This window comes from Melospiza melodia, chromosome 1 (genome assembly GCF_035770615.1).
Source record: "Melospiza melodia melodia isolate bMelMel2 chromosome 1, bMelMel2.pri, whole genome shotgun sequence".
Taxonomy (NCBI): Eukaryota; Metazoa; Chordata; class Aves; order Passeriformes; family Passerellidae; genus Melospiza; species Melospiza melodia.
Genome location: NC_086194.1, coordinates 16,897,401 through 16,912,332, shown reverse-complemented (window position 1 = coordinate 16,912,332; position 14,932 = coordinate 16,897,401). Strand labels below are relative to the sequence as shown.

General features: G+C 40.3%; 1 non-coding gene across 1 annotated transcript; it reads right to left on the bottom strand.

Annotated features, from left to right (window-relative positions):
- Positions 1–2,946: 2,946 nt before the first annotated feature.
- TRNAN-GUU (transfer RNA asparagine (anticodon GUU)) lies at positions 2,947–3,021 on the bottom strand. The gene has a single exon. It is a non-coding gene; the product is annotated as a tRNA-Asn (tRNA).
- Between the last annotated feature and the right edge of the window lie 11,911 nt (positions 3,022–14,932).

Below are 14,932 nucleotides of genomic sequence, written 5' to 3'. Positions count from 1 at the left end.
CTTCCAGTATTTGTTAAAGAAAATTTAGCAACAGTTACTGTGCTACATTTTTTTATTCTTTTTCTTGCCTTTTTTTTTTTTTATATGAGGGTGTGGGTTGTGCCATCTTTCAAATAAATCTGTTCCCATGCTTCCCAAGTTTTTCCCCCTTTGTAGGTCAGGTTATCTCTAAGTGCACATCCACTGTTGTAGTTGTAATACGAGTGTATCTGAAACTACAATAAGCTGTACCATAAGCTGCTCCAAACTGATGTGGGCCTATTTGTGGAATGGTGGGTCTGTTGCATCCAGAGAAGTGTGTGCAAGAGGTCCTTCAGCCTACCTCAGTAGGCAGCAGAGGGATAATGGAGAGAGCTGTTTGCTCTTCATCAAGTAATGAGAATGAGTCCATGTCCGTGGCAGGGAGTTTTATACGCTAAAGCACTAAACCACAGTGAGGTAACTAAAATCTGTGATTGTGAAAGGCAGTTAAAAGTTTCTTCCAGGTCATTTATTCTAGTCAATAAAGTGGTGATTAGCAGTTTAGTACTCGGGCCTGACAGGTGTTTTTTGTAGACTTTACACTAGCCTGGAAGAATATGGCACAGCACTTGCATCTTCTTAAATTTACACTTGAGAATACTGCTAAGTGTTGTTATGGTTTTGTCTCGTATTCCTTCTGCTGCTGTTTTAAAAAGGGAGGTGGGGTGGGCTTCTGATGGAAGTTTCAAGATGCTGGGATTTTTATTGCTGCTGGGGCTTTTGTCCAAACTACAGCATCACTTTTCCTGTTCTGCTGCATTAATGAGATCAACAGCTGGCTCAAAGTAAGTCTTAACTCAATGAAAATGAGAGTTCAGTGTGTCCCCAGACAATAGCAGTGACTGCCTCATCAGCCATGGCAGAACTTCAGGGCACAGTGGTCTTGCTGTTGTGTACCACAGTGAGAAGTGCTCTGTATGATTCTTTTTTAGTTCCCTTGTTTGCCAGTAACCTGATATATAGTGAGCTACAATAATCCCTCTTATTTTGCCATGTACTTTGGTACAGTAATTCTATGTTTTGAGGCCTGACTGATAATTTTTTTTCAAATACTTAAAATACTTGGGCAGCCTGTGTTGTAATTAACACAAGTTATTGCTCTTTAGATATTGGGGGATTGTTGCAAGTGTTCATGGTGCTACATGGTACTGCATCTATCCAATCCAAAGCCCCTGTGGTAGGTTTGTGTCTTGCTGTCCTTCTGCATGCCTTACTGATGCCTCAGTAATGCCTTATTGATGAAAGCATCATTGAGCAACATTAGCATGAGCAGGACTTTTTCATGTTGCCAGACAAATCACTACATACATTTCAGACCTAGCTAAGCCTTGAAGGGCAAAATATAAAGTGTTTTTCCTGGCTGCTGTCCAGCAGTGGGAGAGGAAAAGAGAGAAGCTCTCCATTAAAACTTCCAAGTTTTTTTTTTTTTTTTGGTTTCTACACCCTTTGTTTGTGAGTACCTGTGGCACCTTAATTAAAAATTTATGAGATGTTATACGGGCAGAGAACTGTGAAGATGTGTTTTCAAACTACTGCATGCATGTGTTCTGTGATTGATTTAATGCAATGGAAGTTTTGTCCTTATCCTTGTGCTTGAGTAACATCTGGTCCTATCTGTTAGAGTGAAAATGGTCACAGTGAGTAAATATTTCTTTTTCTCATGTTCCCAGTTTCTCTAACATCTATGCACATTTTATGTACAATGATAGCAAAATTCCCAGTCAACTTCTAGAGTTTCTGAGCTCTAGTTCTTTATTTTAGAAGTTTAAAACAACCTCAGAGAAGTGTTAATATAGAAGTGTCAAATCATGATTGGAAGGAAACCCGTCTAGTGTTTTCTGTGTATCATCAGCTCTGGATTTACTAGCATCTGGTAATGTCTGCTTGGAACCTTTTGACAGGCATGCTTGGTTCCCAGTTCTTAATGCTTGTCAGGCTGGACTTTCTGAGGAATGTGGCTGTCCAGATGTTGTTGACAGCACAAAACTTGTTCTTTAACAGTGATGAGAAGGTCCAGATGTAGCTACTTAAGATTAGGAGTGAAGCTGTGAACTGGGGTTCAGGGTAGAGCAGTAGCAGCCCCCCAAACTGTGAGGGCAGTTTTAGTAATTGTGTAATACATTTTGTACACAAAACAGAAATTATTATAATGCATGGTATAGTAAGTATATTTAATATATCTAACACTACTTTATTAAAGCAATTTCATAAAATAAATAAATGTATAAACTTTTTATATCAGAGAGCATCTGTCATCTCTTTAGATGACAGCTTAAGACATAAATACTGCAAATTAGAAATTCAGCTTTAGAAATAATTACTTTAGTTCAGAGTAGGTATGAGGAAGATGGATGGATGCATGCATGCATGCATGCTAAGCCTGTGGGCAGGTGTCATCCAGAAGAGCAAGAGTAAGGATGCTTATGGAAGCAAGGTGGAGGGAACCTGAGGGACTGTACAAAGTTGTCAGGAGAGGTTTAGGTTGGATATTAGAAAAAGATTCTTCACCCAGACTGTGGGTGGACACTGGAACACGCACCCAGGGTAGTGGTCACAGCACCAATCCTGACAGTGTTCAAGAAGTGTTTGGACAATACTCTCAGGTACATGGTGTGACTCTTGGGGCTGGTCCTGTGGAGGGCAGGAGTTGGACTTTGAGGAACCTTTTGGGTGCTTTCCAACTCAGAATATCCTTTGAGATGTTGAGCTTTCCCTGGAAAGGGACCTGAGGATTCTAGCAGACACTGAATGAAGCAAAGCCAGCAAAGTGCCATTGTGACAGGTCCAATTCTGTCCAGCTGCTGTCCAGTGGAGTGGCCACAGCACATACTGATGTATGTGGTCATTCCTTCCGTGGGCAGGACTTGGCACCTCCCCTTACTGGGCTTCAGGAGGTTCTTTTTGACCCTTAAAAGGGATCCCCTCTGACCCTGGGTGGGCTTGAACCACCAACCTTTTGGTTAACAGCCAAATGCGCTCTCCGATTGCACCACACAGACCAATGTGCTGCACTCCCAGAGGAGCTGAATTCCTGTCTGTGTCCGTGAGTGCTGCTGGTGCTGTGCTGAGCAGTGCTGGGTGTGCTGAACAACGACTGCAGTACTGCAGGCACACTGCTGCAGCAAACCTGACGTGCTATTGTGTCAGTATGCAGGGACGGGAAATGCTGTTACCTCCTGCGGGGAGTGAAGGATGAGATTCTTTTGAAGTAGCTGTTCCTCACTGCTTACCTCTCTCAGGAGAGGAGGTCTTGGGGTTGTGTCATGCCAGGCAATTTGCTAGTTGTTCCAAGTTAACAGCACTGTTTCTTCTGCTTTTTGTGCTTCTGGAAATTTAGCTTTAATGTCTGAAAACCTATGTGGCTTGTTAATTGCATGTTAATGCAATTAAAGCAAAACATGGGTATGCTTCAGAACATGGACTGTGAGATATCAAACTGACTGCAGAAATCTCAGTGCAGCTGGGAACTGGGGATTAGAGGTGAGAGAGCTGTTGGGCAGATCTTAATGAACAGGGAAGATTTCATGGAGAAGTATGCATTTTTAAGCTTCATACCTCAAAGGAACAATGCTAGTAGGACATATGTATTTTTTACTGTCAGTCTTCAGCCAGGAAGAGGTGGAACCTCCTGCTCTGTGTGCCCTTGTGTATTGCTGGAAAAAAAAAGGATATGAACCGAGATACATGACAGGACCTGAGTTCTGTTGAACTAGTGAATCTGTACCTGGTTTGTCTAGTTTTCTGCCAGAATAAAACTGTTTTAGTACTCCAGCCTTTTTGTTGTTGTCCATTTGCTGAAGGAAATACAGCAAAAAGTTGGCTTGAAAATGGTTGAATTGCTTTTGAAAATGAGTAAGTTTAATCTCTACAGGGCTGTGCTTTGGAGTGCTGCTGAAGGCATTGCTGGTGAAGTTCTGTCACTGAGCTGCAGAAGCATAGGAAGATGTGTAAACTAAGAAGGGATTGGAGCAACTTTCTCTTTGAGAGATAGGAACTGTTAAGGTGGAGAAAAACACACTCTCAGTAGCAGCAGTAGATAGTCTTTCTTAGCAGGGAGTATGACAGCAAGCTGCTTCCTTTTCCCTGTTCCCTTTTCCCGTTTCCTTTTCCTTTTTTTCCTTTTCTTCTGGTATTTTAAGCTGTGCTGTAAGGCAGTCTACACCATGTGCCTTGAAGCTGTGGGGCAGGTCAGTCCCACAGTGTGCCCTGGGGTCTTCCTGCTCCAGCTGCCCCCCTCAGGGCCTAAAGTGGTGGTACTTGGCTCCTGCCTGCCCTGCACACTGGGTTACTTGCCAGGATCCCTTATATGAGAGAAGGGTGGGGATCCAGGTTTCATCCTGAGCTGGATTTTCAGGGTAGCCGGGCTGAATGGACCTGGGATGGCCCGTGTTAAGTGTTGAAGAGAGAATCTGCTCCTTTTTAGCTCCCCCACCCTGCCAACTGCTTGCAAGTCAGATGGACATAAATGTCCCTTTTCTGGACTATGCCGTTGCTCAAGTGCATGTGTGCATTGTATGAAAAATTATACCTAATCATGTATAAAATCACTTTCAGATGTGAGAGAGTTTGTGTGTGTTCTCATGTTCTGTAACTTCTGCCTCCCTTGCAGCCTCTACTGTAGGCTTTGCAAGGGTTAGATGAGTTTGCCACCAAGCAGAACTCTTTTCTCCAGAGATTTTATCTTTTAAATGACTAATTGAAAAGCTCTCCCTTTGCCTGTGCACAACGGATTTCTACCAAGTCCTGTCAAATCTCCCAATCTGTTTTCATCTTATGGTGCAATTTACTTTTATCCCAAAACACAGCCCTCCAAATTTGCCAAAGAAAACACTGGGCTCTGTAGAAAGACTGTTTTAAATGAAGGTGTTTGGAAGAATCTGTTACAAAAGTAAAAAAAGTACAAGAAAAAAAGGCAATGTGTTTTTTATAGAATATGTTTAAAAAAATTTTTATGCTCTGATTAGAGACTAAGTGGACCCTTGAAACCACAGTCTCTTTCCTTCTTGAAATTTTATGTCTCTCAGTTAATAAGCAGCCATGAAAGTGCTGGAATTTTTATTTAAAGGCCAATGTGGACATTAGAAGATATTTTCAGACATAACTGAGAAATGGTGCTAAATGAGACTTGCCAAACTGATACAAGAGAGAGAAGATATTTGTCTTGGGCACCTGCAGTTGGCCCTCCCCAAAGCCTGAGCTCTCCATATTCATTAGTCCTCTGCAGTGTGCAGAGAGAGGCTTGTAAAGGCAGTGCAATAATTGCTGTAGAAGCATTTGGTGGCAAACTCCCTTTGAGTATTTGGGCACAAATTATTTGTGTAAGATCTTACAAGGACACAGAAACCTGCACTAACCTGCACTAACATACCTGAGTTCCCACTTAATGCCAACCACTTACTTCCCCTAGTTCAGTAGTTGCAGCTTTCCTGTAATAATTCACAGGTGCTCTATATAAACTTCATTTAGGTGCATATGGGGAAATGAGGATTAGGGCTATTGTGTTGTAGGAGTCCTGGTTGCATTCTACCCAAATTTAGCTAGTACAGCTTAATAAGGAGGGTTATTGCATTGTAGCTGTTCATTCTCAGTAGGATTTTTTTAACATCTTCTGTGGTTGAAAACTCTTTCATGAGGAGGAAGAGGGAAAAAAAGAGCTCAAGTCAGATAAAATGAATAAAGTGTTTGACCCATGATTGTAATTTTGCAGCTTGGTGCAAGCTCCAGAAGGGCTGGGGAAGCTCAGGTTTGCTGGTAGAGTGTCAGTGTTAGCTGCTTTGGGAGGGGCAAGGAGGACACTTGGCTCCTCTCATGCTGGTCACACTCCTTTCAAAAATATTTATGATTTTTGGAATCTAATGATTTAGATGTTCAAGCTGAATATTGTGTCCTAGGTCATGATGAGAGCTGAACTTGCATGAGCCCTGTGTTCATACAAATGCAGTATCTTGGCCTTGCTGAACAGTCTCCTTTCACAAAAAGTCCTTATCTAAAAACTTGGTTTCCTATAAAGCGTAACATGAAAACTCGTGGAAAGAATTTCCTTTCTGAACAAAAGCAAACTCTCTGAACAAATCTCTCTGGTGTTCTGCAAATGCATCTCTTTGTGACTTACAGATGGAGAAATTGAACCTTTGTGCTGGCTTTGGGCTTAAACGGGCTTCTTTTTATTTATTTTAGCATTTTATAAGTCACACCTTTAGTTAAACTGGTTCAAGCTGGCTGTGTAGAGAAGTCCACAGATGGAACACACGAAATGACTGCCCGAAAACTGGGCAAAATTGATGACTCTATCCTGTAGTGGCTGAATGGCTCCAGCTGGCTTTTGTTTTATCTTACAAGAAACCTCTGTCTGAGGCAGTGTCAGGATTAACAGCCTGGCTGGTTTGTTCGCTTCCTTGGAAAACTACTCCATTTGACTTCCTGGATGCTGTGAAAGTTACTGTAAAATCAGAGGTGAAAAAGTTACTTCCCCAAAGAATACCTCATCACAATAAGCATATTTTTGCAAGGCAAGGAAATTCCTAAAAAAAAAAAATTATTACAGTGTTGACCAAGGGAGGTGGAGAGGCACAGGGGAGGAGGAAGAGCAGAATGGATTTTGCATCAAGTGCTTTTCAAGTTCTCTTCCATAAGATGGCAGCAGCTTATTTTGTCAACTGGACTGGGAGACTGATCTCCTGAAAGCTCTACAGAATAGACATTCAGTCTAAGGCTTTAATTCTATTTTCTTGGTACACATCCCTTATAATTGTCCCAGTGTAGATCAGTTGTGAACTTTACTTTATGTGGAAAACTGTTTTCTGTTGTTTGGTACAGAGATAATGTAGTTTTATTTTTTTCTGAATGCAAGCACAGATGCTTTTGCATTTGTAAGGGTTTAGTGTGCAAGATGTGGGGAGAGTGACAGGGTTGTTTGGCCTATATTGGTATTTTATAAGTGTTTCACTTTGTGTGACTGTTTTGTTAATAACTGCCCAAAACAACTTGAATTCTGTGAACGGAGGAGGTAGAAAAGCTGTTGGGATTATTCTCTCCTCACATAATTGGAGTTCAGTTTCATGAAACAACTTTTTCAATGGAATCAAGACACTCATATTCTTTTGAAAAGGGAGACTGTGGAAAGAGGGGATTTCCCCTCCAACAGAAAACAGGGGAAGGAAAAACATATGGGAAGAACTGTTTTCTAAAGTCTTATGACATAAAGGATTTTCTATTTCAGCCATTTCACTTTCCCTTCTAAAGGTTTTCCACATTTTCAGTGACACCCCCAGTGGTGTGTGCAATACTTTTGTGCAGTTTGAGAGTCTTCTGTTCTTTCATGTATTTTTTCTCTACAGAGGAGCATCAGACACTTATCCTGTTAGTTCCAAGTACTTAACAGTCATAAACTGCTGTGATACCCACTAACAGAAGATTTTATTTAAGTACAAATTGTGAATAATCTTCTCAGTGTTTGTGTTTATCCTGAGTAGCTGGATAACATGGGAGGAGTGAAAAGCAGCCTGTTTTTGCTTTTCCTGGTGTTTACACTTATGGCTAATGTTAGTCATCTGTTTTGGTTTCCTGTGGCCCATTAGAATCCAATCAATCAAGTGTGCAGGAGCCACAGTAGCAAAGTTGTAAACTTGAAGACTCAAAGAACAAGACTCTGGTATTTGCCTTCTGTTAAATATTAAATTAAAGGGATTAATTTTAATTTAAGAATCAGTGATTCTGATTTCTGGTGTTGATGTACTGTTGCAGTACAGCCCAAATGGGGTCCATGCTAAGTCAGTTCTGACATTGCTCCCCTGTCCTCAAGTTTGTGCTCTGGCTTGGTGAGGGCCCCAGGGCTGGATCTTGTCTGGAACTGAGTGGGCCAAGCACAGCAAGTGTGAAAGGTTTCCACAGAGGGGCTGGGAAAGGGATGTGCCCCAAGTACTAATGGCAGGATTCTGATAGTTTTAGTCCCAAAGGAGAATTTGGGTGTTTAGAGGCCAGGAGCATCTCTCTCCTAACTGTTGGACCTGCTTTCCTACTGAAAACATCAACTGAGAGCAATTTCTTTAGTCCTTTCTTCCTTTCTCTGAACTGTGCCCCAGGTTGAACTAGAAAAAGAAGGACTTTGAACTCAAAAATTTTGGCCAGTGAAGTTTAAAGTCTACAAAGAAGTTATGCTTGGCAAGAAATGCAACATTTTAGGGGTCATTTCATTGTTACTGGTGTGCAGTGCATGTGTTGCCTCATTTATACCAAGGAGACTCCTGGAATGTGTGTCCTGGTGACTTCTTTCCTTCTTTCTTTCCAATTAACTTTAAAGAAATAAAAAGTGAGATGAAAGCAAGTTATTTGAGTAATATTTGAAATGTATTTATTCTAGACAAGTTCACATTCTTTTCAAGAGTCCGCTTTCTTCCACTTTTGGAATGGGATCTTTTACACCTCAGATTACTTGCCTTGTGATAGCATCCAGAGACTCTGGTCAGGATGACTCCAGAGGGCTTGGGGAAACAAAATGGGTGAAATGAAAAGTAGTGAGAGCAGTTTGGAATTGGCTCGTGGCACTGAGCACAGGAACAGATCAGCAGAGAGCTGGAGCCTGGATGGGGAAGACCAAGTTCAAAGTAAAATGCCTGGTTTATTCAGTTTAGGTGGAGTGAATGAGGCTGAGAGGGCTGGCCCAGCATGGAGCTGAGTGTTACCTTAAGGATGGGGCTTTTTGTGGCCACATGCAGTGCCTTTTCTTTCCTGCAAAGTTTTGTTACAGAACAAGTTAATGGCAATAATTTTGGTTAGTAACTAATTCCTTGGAGCAAATATCTTGAAGTCGATTGAGTATCAGATGTTGTCACATATTACTTTGTTTTGGTGTTTAGCCACAAATAACTCCTGACAGTTTTTGTATTATAATACACCGTAATCTACTTTAAGCAAGCATGTAATTCCTAAGAGACAGGGTGGCGTTGGGCTTATGTGTTCTTTGGGCCATTCTATATTGAATCCAACACAATGGGTGTAGCTGATTGATTTAATGTCATCCTAAAAGAATTCACACAGGCTGCTGAAAAAGAAAGCAGGCCATGGAAATAAATTGTAACTAAATGCGTTCTTAAATATAGGGCTGCAATGCACACAGTGTGTGTACACTGCTGAACTTTTTCAACTGTGTTAAAGCCTTAACCTCCTGTGGAATAAGAGAAAAAAAGGGAACTCAGTAGAGTAAATGCCAGTAAACAGTAAATTCTGTGAAATAGTCCTTTCATGTCAGACAGGTGGAAGTTCAAGATTCCAGTGCAGTTCAGGAGAAATGTGAGATTCATACCAAGCATGAAGGTATTCTGTTTATTGGCACAAGAGTTAAGTAAGAGTGCGAAATCCAATAAATCAGTTAAAATCTCTCTACTAGAAAGAGGTAACTTTTGGGGAGTTTTCAAGTCTGCTGTAAATCAAAGCAGTTTGCTAGTTCACTGTCTGCTCATGGGCTGGGTGGCCAAAAGAGTCATGGAGCTGATCAATAGGTTTAAAGGAAGTTGGCCTGCAGTGGTAGACACCAGAGCTGACAATTGTTGCAAATATACTTGTTCCTCTGACCAGGTGGTAGATCCTGACGTGACACTAGCACTAGGTATTGGTTTCTGTTACAGAAAAACTGATAGCAATTCAGTGTTTTGCTTGATAAACCCAATTATCCAGGAAACACATAAAGAGTTGATGCTTGTTCCATTAAAGCAGAGATATAGCATACACAATTACCTCTGGCTTTCACCACTTCCAGCAAACTGACTTTGTTTTGATTTTGGAGATGTTGAGATGTGTCAGTATTCAACTGAGAGAGGCTATTTACCTTTTATTTACTAGACAAACCATGTGATTCCTTGCATTAGGATGTTCATTAATTCTGCTCTGTTTTAACTATGTCAGAAACTTACTAAGAAGGTTTCAGAATAACTCCTTGCCAGATATTTCAAGGTACTTTAGATGATTTATTTTATTCTATTTCTAGGTTATTATACTTAAAATTATACTTGAATGCATTCCTGAAGATGGGCCTAAATAAATAATTTATATTTCAAAAACAATGGAAGTAACTTCACTCAATACACAGAAGGATATCACTGAGCGAGTGTAATGCTTGCTACATGGCTTTGTATGCTGCTCTTGAAATAGTACCTACAGTAACTCTAAATCACATTTTTCTGCTACAATTGTCCCCAGTGCTGCAATAGGATCTGCCTGTTAGGAAGCTTGCAGCCCTTGAATCCCACTGAGCTCTGGGGAGCTTTGTGTGAGCTTGAGGGTCTGTGCCAAAGGGTCAACTTTGTTGCAAAGTGGAGGCTGCAGTGTTGAAAATGGAGTGATGAGATGGGGTTGAGAAAAGATGAGTCCTCTTGTAGCATCTCCTGCCCAGGGAAATGACATTTTTGGAGCTGCAATGATTTAACCAGGTTGTAGTTCGTAGTCTTCTGGTATTTAATTAAAAGATAGAAGTGGACCAAAGAGGTAAAACAAACAGAAATTTTCCTTATCCTGATGGGTTGTTGCAGGTTGATATTATTTACCTTAGTGTGCCTGTTGTTGGAGAAACTGGTACCAATAAAATATGTACCAGTGAGAAGCCAATTTATGTACCAGAAATGACTACATGTGTTACATAATTAGAATACCTGCCCCAGCTGCTGAAACCTATCGCTGCTGGGCCTGCTTTTAATCTCGCATCGTCTCTTCAGCTCAGAGGATGAAATGTAGCTGGGGAGCCTTATGAGAACCAGATGGGGAGCCTGGCTGGAGGGCTGCTGGGGATGGAGACTACCTTGCCCCGCTCTGAGCCAAGTGTGTGCTGTGTGCCTTTGAATGATACCTTAATCCATGATAAAGACAGACAGCTCACTTTTCCAAAATCAAAACCATATTCATCAATGGTAGCCTCTTTCCAACAGAGTACAGGCTACTGCTCTGAGAGATGCTGTCTGGAACAGCTTGATACAGGCAGAACTAGATGACTACACATGGATAAGATAAAATCATTCAGCTACCTAATAAATAAAGTTGAAAGATGTTCTAAGATGATACAAATTCAAGTACTAACTTGATTTGTTTTCCCAGAGGGATGTTTGCTCCACCTTTCAGTCACTGAATCCTGATTTATGGTCCATGTTTGCAGGCTTGATTTCCCCCCTTTTTTAAGAAAGAAACCTTTAAAATATAGTTAGTTGACCTAGTGCTCTCTGTCCAGCTAGCCTCATACTGCTTAAATTAATACAACTCATTCAAAACTGTTGTTGAATGGATGGGTTTTTAAATCCACAAGGATTCAGTTTTGGTAATGAAATGTTGTTCCTATATGGTAGAATACCAGTAGAAGTAAAGTCAATAAACTCTAAAGGCAAATATAATAAAGAATTCTTATGCAGCATGATTTTCCTCTTACCATTGAGGGAAAAGATTGTGCTTTACACAGGAACTGAAATGTTTCCCTTTCTGTGGTCCTGTGTGGATTTAAATAAAGCAGCAACTAAGAGAAACAGGGGTTCATAAAGAAAGCCTTGTTTATAATTATAGAGTGGTTGTAAGCATATGTTCATAGCAGTTATTTTTCTTGTTCAGAATTTTATTATGGATCTTTAAGTTTGAAATGACTCTTGATACTTTGCATGTGTAGACAGATTCTAGGTAAATAAACATTACTTATTATTTTGAGACAATACTTCAAATATATATTTTCAAGGGCATGTTCTTTGTTTGACCACATATGACTCCTATAAATCTATGAACTATTTTAAACCAGATTATCAGATTGTAAATAGGATAAGATGGAACTAGGGGGAGAAATAAATATTTTTGCTAGTTAACAGTTCTAGTTTTATCAAATTGCTCATTGGCACAGGTATTAATTATGAATTGGTTGTTCAAGGTTTTCATCATGGTTGGAGTTAAAAAAATTACAAAAACATAAGATGATGTGTTTATTTGCTAAATCAGAGGATATATTTGTATTTGCAGAAGTCAGAATCTTTGACAGCCATCTTTTGAACAGCATGATGTGTTTATCATCTACATGTTCCATCAGGAGCAGAGATTGATCGTGAAAAATGTGAAACTTAGTTTAACGAGTTCTGCCTACAAAGATAAAATACTTCCTTGGCTAGGATTCTGCCTGTCACTTTTTAAATATCTCTTGAACCCCAATGGTGGAAATTTTTATAGCCCTGCCCATGTGAACAACTTGGTGGTAAAAGTAACCTTCAAAAGTAAGGCATTCATTGATCTGGAAGAAAAACTTTGAGTAACCTCTCTTCTTTCCAGGTGATGTTCTCCTTTGGCAAACAGTTTGTATTAAACTCACAGTGTTCTTGACACTGAGGCTATGACTGATATAGCAGTACACTGTGTAATATACCATAGTACTCCAACCATTGTGTGTTGTGAATTATTTTCACAAACCACTGATTCAAAAGGCTGTGGACTTCAGAACAGTATGTTTTGAAGCTTTGAAGGCTTAACAAAAGACTCTCAATCCACCAGAAGAATGAGTCATACAGGCACAGTTTGTAGTGCTGCTGCCTGAAGCATTGGGTGGATATCCAGATATAAGAATCATGGTTCAGTCTTTGCTGTAATTTATTATGTCAACATTTTGCTGGAACTTGTAGCAAAATTAATCATATCAGTCCTTTTTTTTTTTTTTTTTTTTTTTTACATTTAAAAGGTTAAGATTTCAGAGAGCTAGGCCTTAAGCTGTATTCCTTCTGTTTTGAACTGGTAGTGTCTCCATTTGCATATGACACCATGTATTTCTTTGATTTATTATTTTAGTCAAGGAATAAGAAAAACATTCAAAGCCTACTGTAGGTTCTGACAAATAAAATTACTGATTTCTTACATCTGAAAAGCCAAGTACCCATAGTCTGGCTGGTTCAGATTTGCCTAACTGCAAAGGTGTTAGACTGCTTCTTATTCATGCTTCATTTGAGATTCCAACCATTTAAAGAATGTTATCCTACTGGTATATACAATCCATTTATTTTATTGCACATACTTTGTTATTTAATGCCACCCAGAGTTTTCAAGGTGGCTTAGATTAAGTAAAATCTACAAAAGCAGTGTTAACTATTAACATCTACAACTTAAACCAGACCTGATACAGTAAAGGGGAAAACATTAATCACAAGATGCCAGTGTGCCAACAGTGAAATTTGCCCTTGCATGGTAAGAGAGTCCTGCAGGCTGGTAGAGCCTGGTTTTGGTCTGATCCTCGGGATGCCTTCAGCAGCAATCGGCCTTTGGAACTGCTGCTCTGGGAAAGGTGGTGGAAGGTGGTGCCCAGACCCAAAGCAGTGGTGGGCAGCAGGAAGGGAGGGATGATGCCCTGTGACTGCAGATCTAACAGTGGGAAGAGGCACAGCCTTGGGAGTAAGTGACAATTAAACCTGAGGCAGTGCAGAAAGGGGAGTTGTGAATGACATCAGCTGTGGAGACTCACAGGGACAGAGCTAAAAATGGCCTTTTTTGTTTGTAGTGCCTGTGTCTCAAAGAGATGTTTTGCATGGCTTAAGGCAATGCTGAAAGCAGGAGGTGCTGAGGACATGAGTTAAGTCTCTTCTCCAAGTCAATGTTCTCTGCCTGTCATTTGCTTCACATACAATACGTTTCAGTACAAAAACCCAGTTAGAGAGTATTGTTCCATGAAGAAGAAAACTAAGCTTTTCACTATCTAATCAACATTTCCTGAAGAGTTGCCAATGTCTCCTGAGCAGAGTAATGATGTTTCTGCAATAAATCATGCCATTAGTGACCTTAAACTTTCCCTGGACAAATGTCCTCACTCCTGATGAGTGACATTTCAAACAGGAATATAAGCATTTAAGACAAGGACGGCATGTCCTACAAAGCACGTTCTTGGTGTTCTGCAGACAAAAATCTCTGAGTTACTTTTGATGATAATTTTGGAGGATTTCATAATGCCAATATATATGCCAGAATCCTGGAATTTGACCAAGAGGGTGTTACAAATAATAAACATCTGTAACATTGCCATCCACTGTAGCTAACTACTGTCTTGCACGCAGATTGCTTTGTGCACTTGTATTGCACCCAGACATATACAAAGTTTAGATTTCTCTTGAAAACACTTGGTGTTTTGGTAACTAACTAAATGAATAAACATATAACCTTTCAGGAACTGGCAGAACAGCATCTAGTTCTCATTACCCTCTTTGTTTCTCTCCGCCCTTTGGCTCTCACCATAATTGAAGACAACTGCTCTGGCCGCTCAGCTCAGCATCTGCAAGATGAAGTTATACATCTTCCAGACATGGCATCCAGTTGCCAGCACTTTTCTTACCCTTTGGTTTGCTTTGGGCCCCTGCTTTGGCCTCAAAGCTGTCTACCTGTCTCCAAGTCTGCTGCTGATGCTCTTTGAACCATGGTGCACAGTCCTGGATTCCTGTGTTGCTCTCTGTCACACTATGGAAAAGAATGGGATATGCTGTGAGAGACAATTACATTGAGCTAACAATATGCTCATTTTATTTGCAAACATATCCAGAAGAAATCTAGTTATTTCAGAGTTCATGTCAAGCTTTTTTCTGTGACAGAGATGCAAGCAAAGGAGTACTCTCTGCCGTCATGCCATGGGTCAGAGTACCTGCATATTTCTGTAATAGCAGCAGTTGATTTTCTATTTTAAGTAGAATGGTATTACCAGAAAATTCTTATTGTTAACATTTGCACAGAGCAGGTTAGTTCTTTTAAGTGGCTTCATGCCACTAAGTAGGAATGTAACTACAATATAGCAGTTTGTCCACAGAGAGGAAAAATAACCCTTCAAACTCCTGGCACCAGTTCCACATTAGAGCTAAATTGCTGTGGCAGATTGAAATGACAAGACTTGCATTTTTAAATGACCATGTAAACAAATCATGTGCCCACACTG